Raw genomic sequence first — 16,308 nt, 5'->3', positions numbered from 1 at the left:
TCCCCCTGAGGAAGTCCTGGATAAGGGGGTATCCGGACAGCCGAACTATATACTTTGACCGGACTGTTGGACTATGAAGATACAAGATTGAAGACTTCGTCCCGTGTCCGGATGGGACTCTTCTTTGCGTGGAAGGCAAGCTTGGCGATTCGGATATTAGATCTCCTTCTCTATAACCGACTTTGTGTAACCCTAGCCCCCTCCGGTGTCTATATAAACCGGAGGGTTTAGTCCGTAGGACGACAACAATCATACCATAGGCTAGCTTCTAGGGTTTAGCCTCTACGATCTCGTGGTAGATCAACTCTTGTAATACTCATATCATCAAGATCAATCATGCAAGGAAGTAGGGTATTACCTCCATCGAGAGGGCCCAAACCTGGGTAAAACATCGTGTCCCCTGCCTCCTGTTACCATCCGCCTTAAACGGACAGTTCAGGACCCCCTACCTGAGATCCGCCGGTTTTGACACCGATATTGGTGCTTTCATTGAGAGTTCCTCTGTGACGTCGTTGTAAGGCTCGATGGCTCCCTCAACCAATGCAGTCCAGGGCGAGACTTTTCTCCCCGGACAGATCTTCGTGTTCGGCGGCTTCGCACTGCGGGCCAACTCGCTTGGCCATCTAGAGCAGATCGACAGCTATGCCCCTGGCCATCAGGTCAGGTTCGGAAACTTGAATTACACGGCTGATGTCCGTGGAGACTTGATCTTTGACGGATTCGGGCTTACATCAGGAGCGTCGAACAGTCACGACGAGCACGACCTAAATCTACTGTCGGACAGTATTCGGGATATCGCCCCTGCAGCTGCTCCGGACCTAAATCCGGGGCAGATCGCGTCGTCCAAGGACGGGTGGATGGACCCCGTCACGGAGGCTGCATACTCTTCGGCGGTAGAGCCGAACGCAGACTCCGCTGTTAAGGGAATCTGCGTCACCGGACCCCCTGACCTGTGTCCGGATGAGGGTTCCGAACTGCGCGCGCCCGGCCCCATCGAGTCCGATTGGGCTCCAGTAGTGGAGTTCACCGCCGCAGATATTTTTCAGCACTCCCCCTTTGGCGATGTGCTAAATTCATTAAGGTCTCTCTCTCTGACAGGAGATTCCTGGCCGAACTATGTCCAGCCCGAGTGGGAAGCAGGCGACGAAGAAATTCGTTACCCACCCACAACCCACTTAATAGCCACTGTCGATGATTTGACCGACGTGCTTGACTTCGACTCCGAAGACATCGACGGTATAGACAAAGATGCGGGAGAAGAACAGGAACCACCGCCCACAGGACGCTGGACAGCTACTGTTGGGGAACGTAGCAGAAATTCAAAATTTTCCTACGTAACACCAAGATCTATCTATGGAGAGACCAGCAACGAGTAGTAAGGAGAGTGCATCTACATACCCTTGTAGATCACTAAGCGGAAGCGTTCAAGTGAACGGGGTTGATGGAGTCGTACTCGTCGTGATTCAGATCACCGATGATCCTAGTGCCGAACGGACAGCACCTCCGCGTTCAACACACGTACAGCTCGACGATGTCTCCCACGCCTTGATCCAGCAAGGAGAGAGGGAGAGGTCGAGGAAGACTCCATCCAGCAGCAGCACAACGGCGTGGTGGTGATGGAGGAGCGTGGCAATCCTGCAGGGCTTCGCCAAGCACCTACGGGAGAGGAGGAGGTGTCACGGGAGGGAGGGAGGCGCCAAGGGCTCAGGTATGGATGCCCTCCCTCCCCTCCACTATATATAGGGGCAGGGGAGAGGGGGGAGGCGCAGCCTTGCCCCCTCCTCCAAGGAAGGGGTGCGGCTAAGGAGGGGGGGAGGAGTCCATCCTCCCCAAGGCACCTCGGAGGTGCCTTCCCCTTTGAGGACTCTTCCCTCTAGGGTTCCCTAGGCGCATGGGCCTCTTGGGGCTGGTGCCCTTGGCCCATGTAGGCCAAGGCGCACCCCCTACAGCCCATGTGGCCCCCCGGGGCAGGTGGCCCCACCCGGTGGGCCCCCGGGACCCTTCCGGTGGTCCCGGTACAATACCAATGACCCCGAAACTTGTCCCGATGGCCGAAACAGGACTTCCTATATATAAATCTTTACCTCCGGACCATTCCGGAACTCCTCGTGATGTCCGGGATCTCATCCGGGACTCCGAACAACATTCGTTAACCACATACAAACTTCCTTTATAACCCTAGCGTCATCGAACCTTAAGTGTGTAGACCCTACGGGTTCGGGAGACATGTAGACATGACCGAGATGTTCTCCGGTCAATAACCAACAGCGGGATCTGGATACCCATGTTGGCTCCCACATGTTCCACGATGATCTCATCGGATGAACCACGATGTCAAGGACTCAATCAATCCCGTATACAATTCCCTTTGTCTAGCGGTATGGTACTTGCCCGAGATTCGATCATCGGTATACCGATACCTTGTTCAATCTCGTTACCGGCAAGTCTCTTTACTCGTTCCGTAACACATCATCCCGTGATCAACCCCTTGGTCACATTGTGCACATTATGATGATGTCCTACCGAGTGGGCCCAGAGATACCTCTCCGTTTACACGGAGTGACAAAATCCCAATCTCGATTCGTGCCAACCCAACAGACACTTTCAGAGATACCCGTAGTGTACCTTTATAGCCACCCAGTTACTTGTGACGTTTGGCACACCCAAAGCACTCCTACGGTATCCGGGAGTTGCACAATCTCATGGTCTAAGGAAATGATACTTGACATTAGAAAAGCTTTAGCATACGAACTACATGATCTTGTGCTAGGCTTAGGATTGGGTCTTGTCCATCACATCATTCTCCTAATGATGTGATCCCGTTATCAACGACATCCAATGTCCATGGTCAGGAAACCGTAACCATCTATTGATTAACGAGCTAGTCAACTAGAGGCTTACTAGGGACATGGTGTTGTCTATGTATCCACACATGTATCTGAGTTTCCTATCAATACAATTCTAGCATGGATAATAAACGATTATCATGAACAAGGAAATATAATAATAATCAATTTATTATTGCCACTAGGGCATATTTCCAACAGTCTCCCACTTGCACTAGAGTCAATAATCTAGTTCACATCGATATGTGATTAACACTCAAGGTCACATCCCCATGTGACTAACACCCAAAGAGTTTACTAGAGTCAATAATCTAGTTCACATTTACCATGTGATTAACACTCGATGAGTTCTGGGTTTGATCATGTTATGCTTGTGAGAGAGGTTATAGTCAACGGGTCTGAACCTTTCAGATCCGTGTGTGCTTTACAAATCTCTATGTCATCTCCTAGATGCAGCTACCACGTTCTATTTGGAGCTATTCCAAATAACTGTTCTACTTGGAGCTATTCTAAATTGTTGCTCCATTATACGTATCCGGTATCTCTACTCAGAGCTATCCGGATAGGTGTTAAGCTTGCATCGACGTAACCCTTTATGACGAACTCTTTTACCACCTCCATAACCGAGAAAATTCCTTAGTCCACTAGTTACTAAGGATAACTTTGACCGCTGTCCTGTGATCCATTCTTGGATCACTCTTGTACCCCTTGACTGACTCATGGTAAAGCACACTTCAGGTGCGGTACACAGCATAGCATAGTGTAGAGCCTATGTCTTATGCATAGGGGACGACCTTAGTCCTTTCTCTCTATTCTGCCATGGTCGAGCTTTAAGTCTTAACTTCATACCTTACAACTCAGGCAAGAACTCCTTCTTTGACTGATACATCTTGGACACCTTCAAGATCACGTCAAGGCATGTGCTCATTTGAAAGTACTATTAAGCGTTTTGATCTATCCTTATAGATCTTGATGCTCAATGTTCAAGTAGCTTAATCCAGTTTTTCCATTGAAAACACTTTACAAATAACCCTATATGCTTTCCAGAAATTCTACGTCATTTCTGATCATTGATATGTCAACAACATATACTCATCAGAAATTCTATAGTGCTCCCACTCACTTCTTTGGAAATATAAGTTTCTCATAAACTTTGTATACACCCAAAATCTTTGATCATCATCAAAACATACATTCCAACTCCGAGATGCTCACTCCAGTCCTCAGAAGGATTGCTGGAGCTTTGCATACTTATTAGCATATTTCAGGATAGACAAAACCTTCCGGTTGTATCACATACAACCTTTCCTCAAGAATCGTCGAGGAAACAATGTTTTGACATCCTATCTGCAAGATTTCATAAATAATGCAGTAATTGCTAATATAATTCCAACAGACTCTTAGCATCGCTACGAGTGAGAAAGTCTCATCGTAGTCAACTCCTTGAACTTGTCGAAAAACATCTTAACGACAAGTCGAGATTTCTCAATGGTGACACTTACCATCATTGTCTGTCTTCAAAAATCCATATGTACCTAACAGCCTTACGACCATCAAGTAGTTCTTCCAAAGTCTACACTTTGTTTTCATACATGGATCATCTCTCGGGTTTTATGGCCTTGAGCCATTTATCGGAATCCGGGCCCACCATCGCTTCTCCATAGATCGTAGGTTCATTGTTGTCTAGCAACATGACTTCCAAGACAGGATTACGTACCACTCTGAAGTAGTACGCATCCTTGTCATCCCACGAGGTTTGGTAGTGACTCGATCCGAAGTTTCGTGATCACTATCATAAGCTTCCACTTTAGTTAGTGTACGTGCCACAGGAACAACTTCCTGTGCCCTGCTACACACTTGTTGAAGTGATGGTTCAATAACCTCATCAAGTCTCCACCATCCTCCCACTCAATTCTTTTCGAGAGAAACTTTTTCCTCGAGAAAGGACCCGATTCTAGAAACAATCCCTTATTGCTTTCGAATCTGAGACAGGAGGTATACCCAACTGTTTTGGGTGTCCTATGAAGATGTATTTTATCCGCTTTGGGTTCGAGCTTATCAATCCTGAAACTTTTTCACATAAGCGTCACAGCCCCAAACCTTTAAAAAAAATGACAACTTAGGTTTCTCCAAACGGTGTCGTCTCAACGGAATTACGTGGTGCCCTATTTAAAGTGAATGTGGTTGTCTCTAATGCCTAACCCATGAACGATAGTGGTAATTCGATAAGAGACATCATGGTATGCACCATATCCAATAGGGTGCAACTATGACGTTTGGACACACCATCACACTATGGTGTTCCAGGCTGTATCAGTTGTGAAACAATTTCCACAATGTCTTAATTCTGTGCCAAACTCGTGATTCAGATATTCATCTCTATGATCATATCATAGATCTTTTATCCTCTTGTCACGATGATCTTTGAACTTCACACTGAAATTACTTGAACCTTTCAATAATTCAGACTCGTGATTCATCAAGTAAATATACTCAACATCTACTCGAATCATCTGTGAAGTAAGAACATAACGATATTCACTGCATGCCTCAGCACTCATTGGACTGCACACATCAAAATGTGTTACTTCCAACAAGTTGCTATCTTGTTCCATCTTACTGAAAACGAGGCTTTTCAGTCATCTTGCCCATGTGGTATGATTTGCATGTCCCAAGTGATTCAAAATCAAGTGAGTCCAAACGATCCATCTGCATGGAGTTTCTTCATGCGTATACACCAATAGACATGGTTCACATGTCTCAAACTTTTCTAAAACGAGTGAGTCCAAAGATCCATCAACATGGAGCTTCTTCATGCGTTTTATGCCACTATGACTTACATGGCAGTGCCACAAGTAGGTGGTATTATCATTACTATCTTTTGGCATGAACATGTGTATCACTACGATCGAGATTTAATAAACCATTCCTTTAGGTGCAAGAGCACTTATTCCGGTTTAATACTAATCTTGATGGTAGAGGGAGCGTGCGATGTTAGATCATATCAAGCTTGGAAAAACTTCCAACACATATCGTCAGCTCACCTTTAGCTAGTCTCCGTTTCCTTCCGTAGCCTTTTGTTTCGAGTTACTAACACTTAGCAACCGAACCGGTATCTAATACCCTGGTGCTACTAGGAGTACTAGCAAAGTACACATTAACACAATGTATATCCAATATACTTCTATCGACCTTGCCAGCCTTATTATCTACCAAGTATCTAGGGTAATTCTGCTCTAGTGGTTGTTCCCCTTATTACAGAAGCACTTAGTCTCGGGTTTGGGTTTTACCTTGGGTTTCTTCACTAGAGCAGCAGCTGATTTGCCGTTCCATGAAGTATCCCTTCTTGCCCTTGCCCTTCTTGAAACTAGTGGTTTCACCAACCATCAACAATTGATGCTCCTTCTTGATTTCTACTTTCGCGGTGTCAAACATCGCGAATACCTGAAGGATCATCATATCTATCCCTGATATGTTATAGTTCATCACGAAGCTCTAACAGCTTGGTGGCAATGACTTTGGAGAACCATCACTGTCTTATCTGGAAGATCAACTCCCACTCGATTCAAATGATTGTTGTACTCAGACAATCTGAGCACAAGCTCAACAATTGAGCTTTTCTCCTTAGTTTGCAGGTTAAGAAAGTCATCGGAGGTCTTATACCTCTTGACATGGGCACGAGCCTGAAATCCCAATTTCAGCCCTCAAAGCATCTCATATGTTTCGCGATGTTTCAAAAACGTCTTTGGTGCCTCAACTCTAAACCGTTTAACTGAACTATCACGTAGTTATCAAAACGTGTATGTCAGATGTTCGCAACAACCACAGACAACGTTCGAGGTTCAGCACACTGAGCAGTGCATTAAGGACATAAGCCTTCTATGAAGCAATGAGGAAAATCCTCAGTTTACGGACCTAGTCCGCATAATTGCTGCTATCAACTTTCAACTAAATTTTCTCTAGGAACATATCTAAACAGCAGAACTGAAGCGCGAGCTACGACATAATTTGCGAATACCTTTTGACTATGTTCAGGATAATTAAGTTCATCTTATGAACTCCCACTCAGATAGACATCCCTCTAGTCATCTAAGTGATTACATGATCCGAGTCAAACTAGGCCGTGTCCGATCATCACGTGAGACGGACTAGTCATCATCGGTGAACATCTTCATGTTGATCATATCTTCTATACGACTCATGTTCGACCTTTCGGTCTCTGTGTTCCGAGGCCATGTCTGTACATGCTAGGCTCGTCAAGTTAACCCTAAGTGTTTCGCGTGTGTTCCGAGGCCATGTCTGTACATGCTAGGCTCGTCAACACCCGTTGTATTTGAACGTCTGAATAAAACACCCGATCATCACGTGATGTTTTGAAACAGCGAACTGTCGCAACGGTGCACAGTTAGGGGAGAACACTTCTTGAAATTGTTGTAAGGGATCATCTTATTTACTACCGTCGTTCTAAGCAAATAAGATGTATAAACATGATAAACATCACATGCAATCAAATAGTGACATGATATGGCCATCATCACTTTGCTCCTTTTGATCTCCATCTTCGGGGCTCCATGATCATCATCGTCACCGGCATGACACCATGATCTCCATCATCATGATCTCCATCATCGTGTCTTCATGAAGTTGCCTCGCCAACTATTAATTCTACTACTATGGCTAACGGTTAGCAATAAAGTAAAGTAATTACATGACGTTTAAGTTGACACGCAGGTCACAAATAAATAAAGACAACTCCTATGGCTCCTGCCGGTTGTCATACTCATCGACATGCAAGTCGTGATTCCTATTACAAGAACATGATCAATCTCATACATCACATATATCATTCATCACATCCTTTTTGGCCATATCACATCACATAGCATACCCTGCAAAAACAAGTTAGACGTCCTCTAATTGTTGTTTGCATGTTTTACGTGGCTGCTATGGGTTTCTAGCAAGAACGTTTCTTACCTACGCATGAACCACAACGTGATATGCCAATTGCTATTTACCCTTCATAAGGACCCTTTTCATCGAATCCGATCCGACTAAAGTGGGAGAGATAGACACCCGCCAGCCACCTTATGCAACTAGTGCATGTTTGTCGGTGGAACCGGTCTCACGTAAGCGTACGTGTAAGGTTGGTCCGGGCCGCTTCATCCCACGATGCCGCCGAATCAAGATAAGACTAGTAACGGCAAGCATATTGAACAATATCGACGCCCACAACTACTTTGTGTTCTACTCGTGCAAAGAATCTACGCAATAGACCTAGCTCATGATGCCACTGTTGGGGAACGTAGCAGAAGTTCAAAAATTTTCCTACGTATCACCAAGATCTATCTATGGAGAGACCAGCAACGAGTAGAAAGGAGAGTGCATCTACATACCCTTGTAGATCGCTAAGCGGAAGCGTTCAAGTGAACGGGGTTGATGGAGTCGTACTCGTCGTGATTCAGATCACCGATGATCCTAGTGCCGAACGGACGGCACCTCCGCGTTCAACACACGTACAGCTCGACGATGTCTCCCACGCCTTGATCCAGCAAGGAGAGAGGGAGAGGTTGAGGAAGACTCCATCTAGCAGCAGCACAACGGCGTGGTGGTGATGGAGGAGCGTGGCAATCCTGCAGGGCTTCGCCAAGCACCTACGGGAGAGGAGGAGGTGTCACGGGAGGGAGGGAGGCGCCAAGGGCTCAGGTATGGATGCCCTCCCTCCCCTCCACTATATATAGGGGCAGGGGAGAGGGGGGAGGCGCAGCCTTGCCCCCTCCTCCAAGGAAGGGGTGCGGCTAAGGAGGGGGGGAGGAGTCCATCCTCCCCAAGGCACCTCGGAGGTGCCTTCCCCTTTGAGGACTCTTCCCTCTAGGGTTCCCTAGGCGCATGGGCCTCTTGGGGCTGGTGCCCTTGGCCCATGTAGGCCAAGGCGCACCCCCTACAGCCCATGTGGCCCCCCGGGGCAGGTGGCCCCACCCGGTGGGCCCCCGGGACCCTTCCGGTGGTCCCGGTACAATACCAATGACCCCGAAACTTGTCCCGATGGCCGAAACAGGACTTCCTATATATAAATCTTTACCTCCGGACCATTCCGGAACTCCTCGTGACGTCCGGGATCTCATCCGGGACTCCGAACAACATTCGGTAACCACATACAAGCTTCCTTTATAACCCTAGCGTCATCGAACCTTAAGTGTGTAGACCCTACGGGTTCGGGAGACATGTAGTCATGACCGAGATGTTCTCCGATCAATAACCAACAGCGGGATCTGGATACCCATGTTGGCTCCCACATGTTCCACGATGATCTCATCGGATGAACCACGATGTCAAGGACTCAATCAATCCCGTATACAATTCCCTTTGTCTAGCGGTATGGTACTTGCCCGAGATTCGATCGTCGGTATACCGATACCTTGTTCAATCTCGTTACCGGCAAGTCTCTTTACTCGTTCCGTAACACATCATCCTGTGATCAACCCCTTGGTCACATTGTGCACATTATGATGATGTCCTACCGAGTGGGCCCAGAGATACCTCTCCGTTTACACGGAGTGACAAAATCCCAATCTCGATTCGTGCCAACCCAACAGACACTTTCAGAGATACCCGTAGTGTACCTTTATAGCCACCCAGTTACGTTGTGACGTTTGGCACACCCAAAGCACTCCTACGGTACCCGGGAGTTGCACAATCTCATGGTCTAAGGAAATGATACTTGACATTAGAAAAGCTTTAGCATACGAACTACATGATCTTGTGCTAGGCTTAGGATTGGGTCTTGTCCATCACATCATTCTCCTAATGATGTGATCCCGTTATCAACGACATCCAATGTCCATGGTCAGGAAACCGTAACCATCTATTGATTAACGAGCTAGTCAACTAGAGGCTTACTAGGGACATGGTGTTGTCTATGTATCCACACATGTATCTGAGTTTCCTATCAATACAATTCTAGCATGGATAATAAACGATTATCATGAACAAGGAAATATAATAATAATCAATTTATTATTGCCTCTAGGGCATATTTCCAACAGCTACCTCTTCGTATGATATATACATGGTGGACAGCCCAAAGAAAACAACAACGATGAGGCAACAGAAGATAACCCCTTAGGGAAGAAACAAAAGCATGGGTGTCATCGGCGCCGCTCTAAGCCCCGCCATAGCAATACCGGCATAGGAGAAGACAACAACCCAGATGGTGCCGAAGAGGAATACAACCCTGATCAGCCTACCTTTGAACAGGCCGAACAGGAATACGGGCAGGTCAGCCCAGAGGGACAGGCGACGGACGGATACGTAGAGGATGACAACTATATTCCTCCCTCCGAAGACGAGGTGAGCCTCGACGATGATGAATTCGGTGTACCCAAAGATCCAATAGAGCAGGAGCACTTTAAGCGTCGGCTTATAGCCACTGCAAGAAGCCTGAAAAAGAAGCAGCAACAGCTCCAAGCTGATCAGGATCTGCTCGCAGACAGATGGACCGAGGTCCTGGCGGCCGAGGAATACAGACTTGAGCCCCCCACCAAGGGTTACCCAAAGATCAAGATGCTACCTCAACTAGAGTAGGAGGCCATAGAGCCTATACTACCAGCACAAGACGAGGCTGACCGGCCACCTCGTGGCCGGGATAAAACGGCGTATTAGGCTAAATACCAGCCCGCACCCCCACGCCAGTTCACCACGGCCCATGGCAATTCGCAGGACCCGCGAGACATATTGGAAAACAACGCAAGACAACCAAGATCGATCTACAGATCACGGGGGCGCGCCATAACGCATGACGATGACCGTCATGCCGGATACACCAATAATAAGTCCAGCCAGGCCGAACATAACCGACCAGACCTAGTCAGAATGCGTCATGACATAGCCCGACATAGAGGCGCCGCACACCCCCTCTGCTTCACCGATAAAGTAATGGATCATGAATTCCCAGAAGGGTTTAAACCCGTCAACATCGAATCATACGATGGCACAACAGACCCCGCGGTGTGGATCGAAGATTTTCTTCTCCACATTCACATGGCTCGTGGTGATCTACATGCCATCAAGTATCTCCCCCTTAAGCTTAAAGGACCAGCCAGACATTGGCTGAATAGCCTGCCGGCGAACTCCATTGGCAGTTTGGAAAATCTTGAGGACGCATTCCTCGACAATTTCCAAGGCACTTACGTGCGACCACCGGATGCTGATGACACAAGTCACATTACCCAATAGCCCGGAGAGTCAGCCAGGAAATTCTGGACTCGGTTGCTAACTAAGAAGAACCAAATTGTCAACTGTTCGGAAACTGAGGCCCTGGCGGCTTTCAAGCATAATATCCGCGATGAGTGGCTCGCCCGACACCTCGGCCAAGAAAAACCAAAGTCCATGGCGGCCCTCATGACACTCATGACCCGCTTTTGCGCGGGCGAGGACAGCTGGCTGACTCGCAGTAGCACCATGCCAAGAAAATCCGGCACTTCAAATGTCCACGACAATAACGAAAAGCCACGGCGCAATAGACATAAGCGTCGGAATAATGGTGACAACGCCGAAGATACGACAGTCAATGGCGGATTCAGCAACTCAAAATCCGGTCAGCGGAAAAAGCCGTTCAAAAGAAACAATCTGGGATCGTCCAGTCTGGACCGCATACTCGACCGCTCGTGTCAGATTCACGGCACCCCCGACAAACCGGCCAATCACGCTAACAGAGATTGCTGGGTGTTCAAATAGGCCGACAAGTTGAATGCTGAAAACAAGGACAAGGGGCTGCACAGCGATGATGACGAGGACCCCCGGTGTCCGAACACTAGGGGACAGAAGAAATTCCCCCCCGGGTGAAAACGGTAAACATGATCTATGCCACCCACATTCCCAAACGGGAACGAAAGCGTGCACTTAGGGACATCTATGCGATGGAGCCAGTCGCCCCAAAGTTCAACCCATGGTCATCCTGTCCAATCACCTTCGATCGTAGGGACCATCCTACAAGCATTCGTCACGGCGGCTCAGCCGGATTGGTCCTTGACCCAATCATTAACGGATTCCATCTCACGCGAGTCCTTATGGACGGTGGCAGTAGCCTGAACCTGCTCTATCAGGATATAGTGCGCAAAATGGGCATCGATCCCTCACGGATCAAACCCACCAAAACCACCTTTAAAGGTGTAATTCCAGGGGTAGAGGCCAGCTGTACGGGCTCAATAACACTGGAAGTGGTCTTCGGATACCCGGATAACTTCCGAAGCGAGGATTTAATCTTCGATATTGTCCCTTTCTGTATGGCTATCATGCACTACTTGGACGAACCGCGTTCGCTCAATTCAATGCGGTACCTCACTATGCATACCTTAAACTCAAGATGCCAGGACCTCGTGGGGTTATAACAGTTAATGGAAACACAGACCGCTCCCTCCGTACGGAAGAGCACACTGCGGCCCTCGCGATAGAAGTACAAAGCAACCTTCTTCGACAGACAGCCCATTCGGCAATGACAGCCCCGAACACCGTCAAGCGAGTCCGGAGCACCCTGCAACAGGATCGTCAGGCACGCCAAGAGCTCAATTAACAATCCGGCCTCCGCCCCAGCCCCATTCAAACGACATTCGTGCCACGCGTACACAACTACACACTCAAGATACCATGGGCATGGGTGGAGGCGAGTCGACGATGCAGCCCACAGTGCGGTTCAGCCGCCACAAGGCCCGCATAGCGTTTTTCCTTTTTTTTTCTTTCTTTCAGGACCCTACTTTCGGGCAGCTCCTTCAGAGAACCGGACCATCAGATTCATCATGGGAGGGAAAACCAAGGAGGCAAGAGGCTTTGCACACAAGGGAATACCCAGGTGGTCTCTGTCAATGATTGTTATACCTGTTTTACATACCCGCATGCAGCCTGCCCTTGGACAGGACATGTCAAATAGTCCTATTTGTTAATGCTTAACGCATTAATTGTACACATATGCCTTGCCGTATTACACAAAACAACGAGACACAGTATACAACGTCAGCTTCTTATTACTATCTTCATATTTTCCCTTGAATATTTATTTAATATTGCATCCGTACACCTTGGTACGATGAATTTGCCAGGGGCTTTTTATTTTAGCCCCATAACATCGCAAGAAAAGTCCGAACACTTTCGACAGTGCGGCACCCCGAACTTATAGCATTATATGCATCAGCTCCGAATCATGTCTTGGGTCAATAGTTGGGTTAGCCCGGCTCCCTTGTTTTGGTACCTTACGTTCCGTTATATCGGCTAAGGTAGCGCAGGGAGAACTACTGCGGTTGTGTCCCGGTTCTTCCGGACGAGCACCTCAGTAGAGAAAGCCGAAAACCGACTATCATGATGCGACAAGAGCTAGTCACTGTTCGAGAGGTACTAAATCCTTAAAGATTTTTTTCCGCTTAAGGCGAGGAATTGGCCTTGTTCGATTTAGGCGTGTGTAGCGCCCCAGTTCGGCCTTCCGAATACTAGGGGCTTTGACGAAATTTAAAATTCTAGACTTCTATGGCCAAGTGAGAGTTATAAAGCCGCATAGTCTGATTGCCTTGCTCGCTGTGCCAAACACCTCCTTAAAGGACCAAAAACTTGGATAAAGAGTGTTTGGGTTTTCCACGAACACCCCAGTACTAGCTACACGGGCACGGAAGCCGACGACTGGCCTACTTTCAGAATTTTATAAACGGCCGCACAAAAGGTAATATTTTAAATCAACAAAGTGTTATATAGCGCAAACAAACTCGTTCTCATATTACAAAGACGACATGAGTACATTCACTCAAAGATCATGTTCTTGGTGCATTCATCGGCCACAAGGCGAGCGCCTTTCATAACACCATCATAATATTTTTCGGGGTAGCAATGCTCCTTACCCTCCGGGGGTCCATCCTTCACGAGCTTCTCAGCATCCAGTTTGGCCCAATGCATCTTCGCACGGGCAAATGCCCGGCGGGCGCCCTCAATGCAGACGGATTGCTTGATAACCTCAAACCGCGGACAGGCACTTACCATCCGCTTTATAAGGCCAAAGTAGCTGTCGGGAAGAGGCTCACCAGGCCACATCCGGACTATCAAGCCCTTCATGGTCAGTTCGGCCGCCTTGTGGAGTTCGACCAATTGCTTCAGTTGGTCACTCAAGGGCATCGGGTGTTCGTCTCCAGCATACAGGGACCAAAACAACTTCTCCGTTGAGCTCCCTTTTTCAGCGCGGTAGAACTCCGTGGCATCCGATATGCTGCGTGGCAGATCTGCGAATGCCCTTGGAGAGCTCCAAATTCGGGTAAGTAAAAGAAAGGTCTCCTCCACATGCTTGCTCTGCATAATGAATGCCTTACCCGCTGCTATCTTCTTGGCCGCTTGGATTTCCTGGAGGGCCTTTTGGGCTTCGGCCTTGGCATCTTTCGCGCTCTCGAGGGCTTTGGCAAGCTCGGACGCTTGTGTCTTGAAGTCATGCTCCAAGGACTCGAACTTCTTGCCGAACTCCTGGAGCTCTTGATGTACCTCCCCCACCCGAGCATCTTGCTTTTCATGCTCGGTGCGCTCTGTGGCCGCCTTGGCTTCGGCCTCGGACAACGGTTTCTTCAGGGCCGCCACTTCAGTCGTAGCCCCTATTAAAAATCATGATGCTTTTTGTTAGCATCATCAATTTTTCTCCTCTACATGACACACGGACGGGGTATCACTTACCTTTATTCTCCTCGAGCTGCCTCTTCACGAGGCCGAGCTCTTCTTCGGCCTGCCCCAGGTCCCGCCTGAGTCCGGCGACTGTAGGACCTTGAAGTATGTCTAGAGGGGGGGGGGTGATTAGACTACTTGACCAATTAAAAACTTAACCTTTTCCCAATTTTAGACTTTGGCAGATTTTAGCTATCTTTGCACAAGTCAAGCAATCTTCACACAATTCAAGCAAGCATGCAAAGAGTATATGAGCAGCGGAAATTAAAGCATGCAACTTGCAAGAATGGAAAGGGAAGGGTTTGGAGAATTCAAACGCAATTGGAGACACGGATGTTTTTGTCGTGGTTCCGATAGGTGGTGCTATCATACATCCATGTTGATGGAGACTTCAACCTACTAAGGGTAACGGTTGCGCGAGTCCACGGAGGGCTCCACCCAAGAAGGGTCCACGAAGAAGCAACCTTGTCTATCCCACCATGGCCGTCGCCCACGAAGAACTTGCCTCACTAGCGGTAGATCTTCACGAAGTAGGTGATCTCCTTGCCCTTACAAACTCCTTGGTTCAACTCCACAATCTTGTCGGAGGCTCCCAAGTAACACCTAGCCAATCTAGGAGACACCACTCTCCAAGAAGTAACAAATGGTGCGTTGATGATGAACTCCTTGCTCTTGTGCTTCAAATGATAGTCTCCCCAACACTCAACTCTCTCTCATAGGATTTGGATCTGGTGGAAAGAATATTTGAGTGGAAAGCAACTTGGGGAAGGCTAGAGATCAAGATTCATATGGTAGGAATGGAATATCTTGGCCTCAACACATGAGTAGGTGGTTCTCTCTCAGAACTGGTAAGTTGGAAGTGTAGGTTTGTTCTGATGGCTCTCTCCACGAATGAAGAGGAGGTGGAGGGGTATATATAGCCTCCACACAAAATCTAACAGTTACACACAATGTACCAAACTCGGTGGGACTGAATCAACAAACTCGGTCGAACCGATTCATTAAACCTAGTGACTGTTAGTGATTTCGGTGGGACCGACAAGCAACTCAGTAGGACCGATATGGTTAGGGTTAGGGCATAACGTAATCTCGGTGAGACCGATTACACAAACTCGGTGAGACCGATTTTGGTAATTAGCTAACCAGCGAGTTGGTCAGGTAAACTCGGTGGGACCGATTCGCTCTTTTCGGTGAGACCGAAATGTTACGAAAGGGAAACAAAGAGTTTACATTGCAATCTCAGTGGGACCGTTCGCTCACTTCGGTTAGACCAAAACGTTACGAAGGGAAATAGATAGATTACAATCCCATCTCGGTGAGACCGAGATCCCTATCGGTGAGACCGATTTGCCTAGGGTTTGTGGCAGTGGCTATGACAATTGAACTCGGTGACGCCGGATAGAAAGAATCGGTGGGACCGATTTCGACTTTGGGTTTCGGTCATATGTGGATGTGAGAAAGTAGTTGAGGGTTTTTGGAGCATATCACTAAGCACTTGAAGCAAGAGGCTCATTAAGCAACACCTCATCCCTCCTTGATAGTATTGGCTTTTCCTATAGACTCAATGTGATCTTGGATCACTAAAATGTAAAATGTAGAGTCTTGAGCTTTTGAGCTTGAGCCAATCCTTTGTCTTTAATATATTGAGGGATCCACTTTCGTCATCCATGCCATGCCATTCATTGAGCTTTCCCGAAATATTTGTCTTGGAATAGCATTAGCTCAATGAGCTATATGTTGTTATGAATTACCAAAACCACCATGGGATAGTTGCACTTTCAAT

Source organism: Triticum dicoccoides, chromosome 1B (assembly GCF_002162155.2).
Source record: "Triticum dicoccoides isolate Atlit2015 ecotype Zavitan chromosome 1B, WEW_v2.0, whole genome shotgun sequence".
Lineage (NCBI taxonomy): Eukaryota > Viridiplantae > Streptophyta > Magnoliopsida > Poales > Poaceae > Triticum > Triticum dicoccoides.
This window is presented reverse-complemented; position numbering follows the sequence as displayed.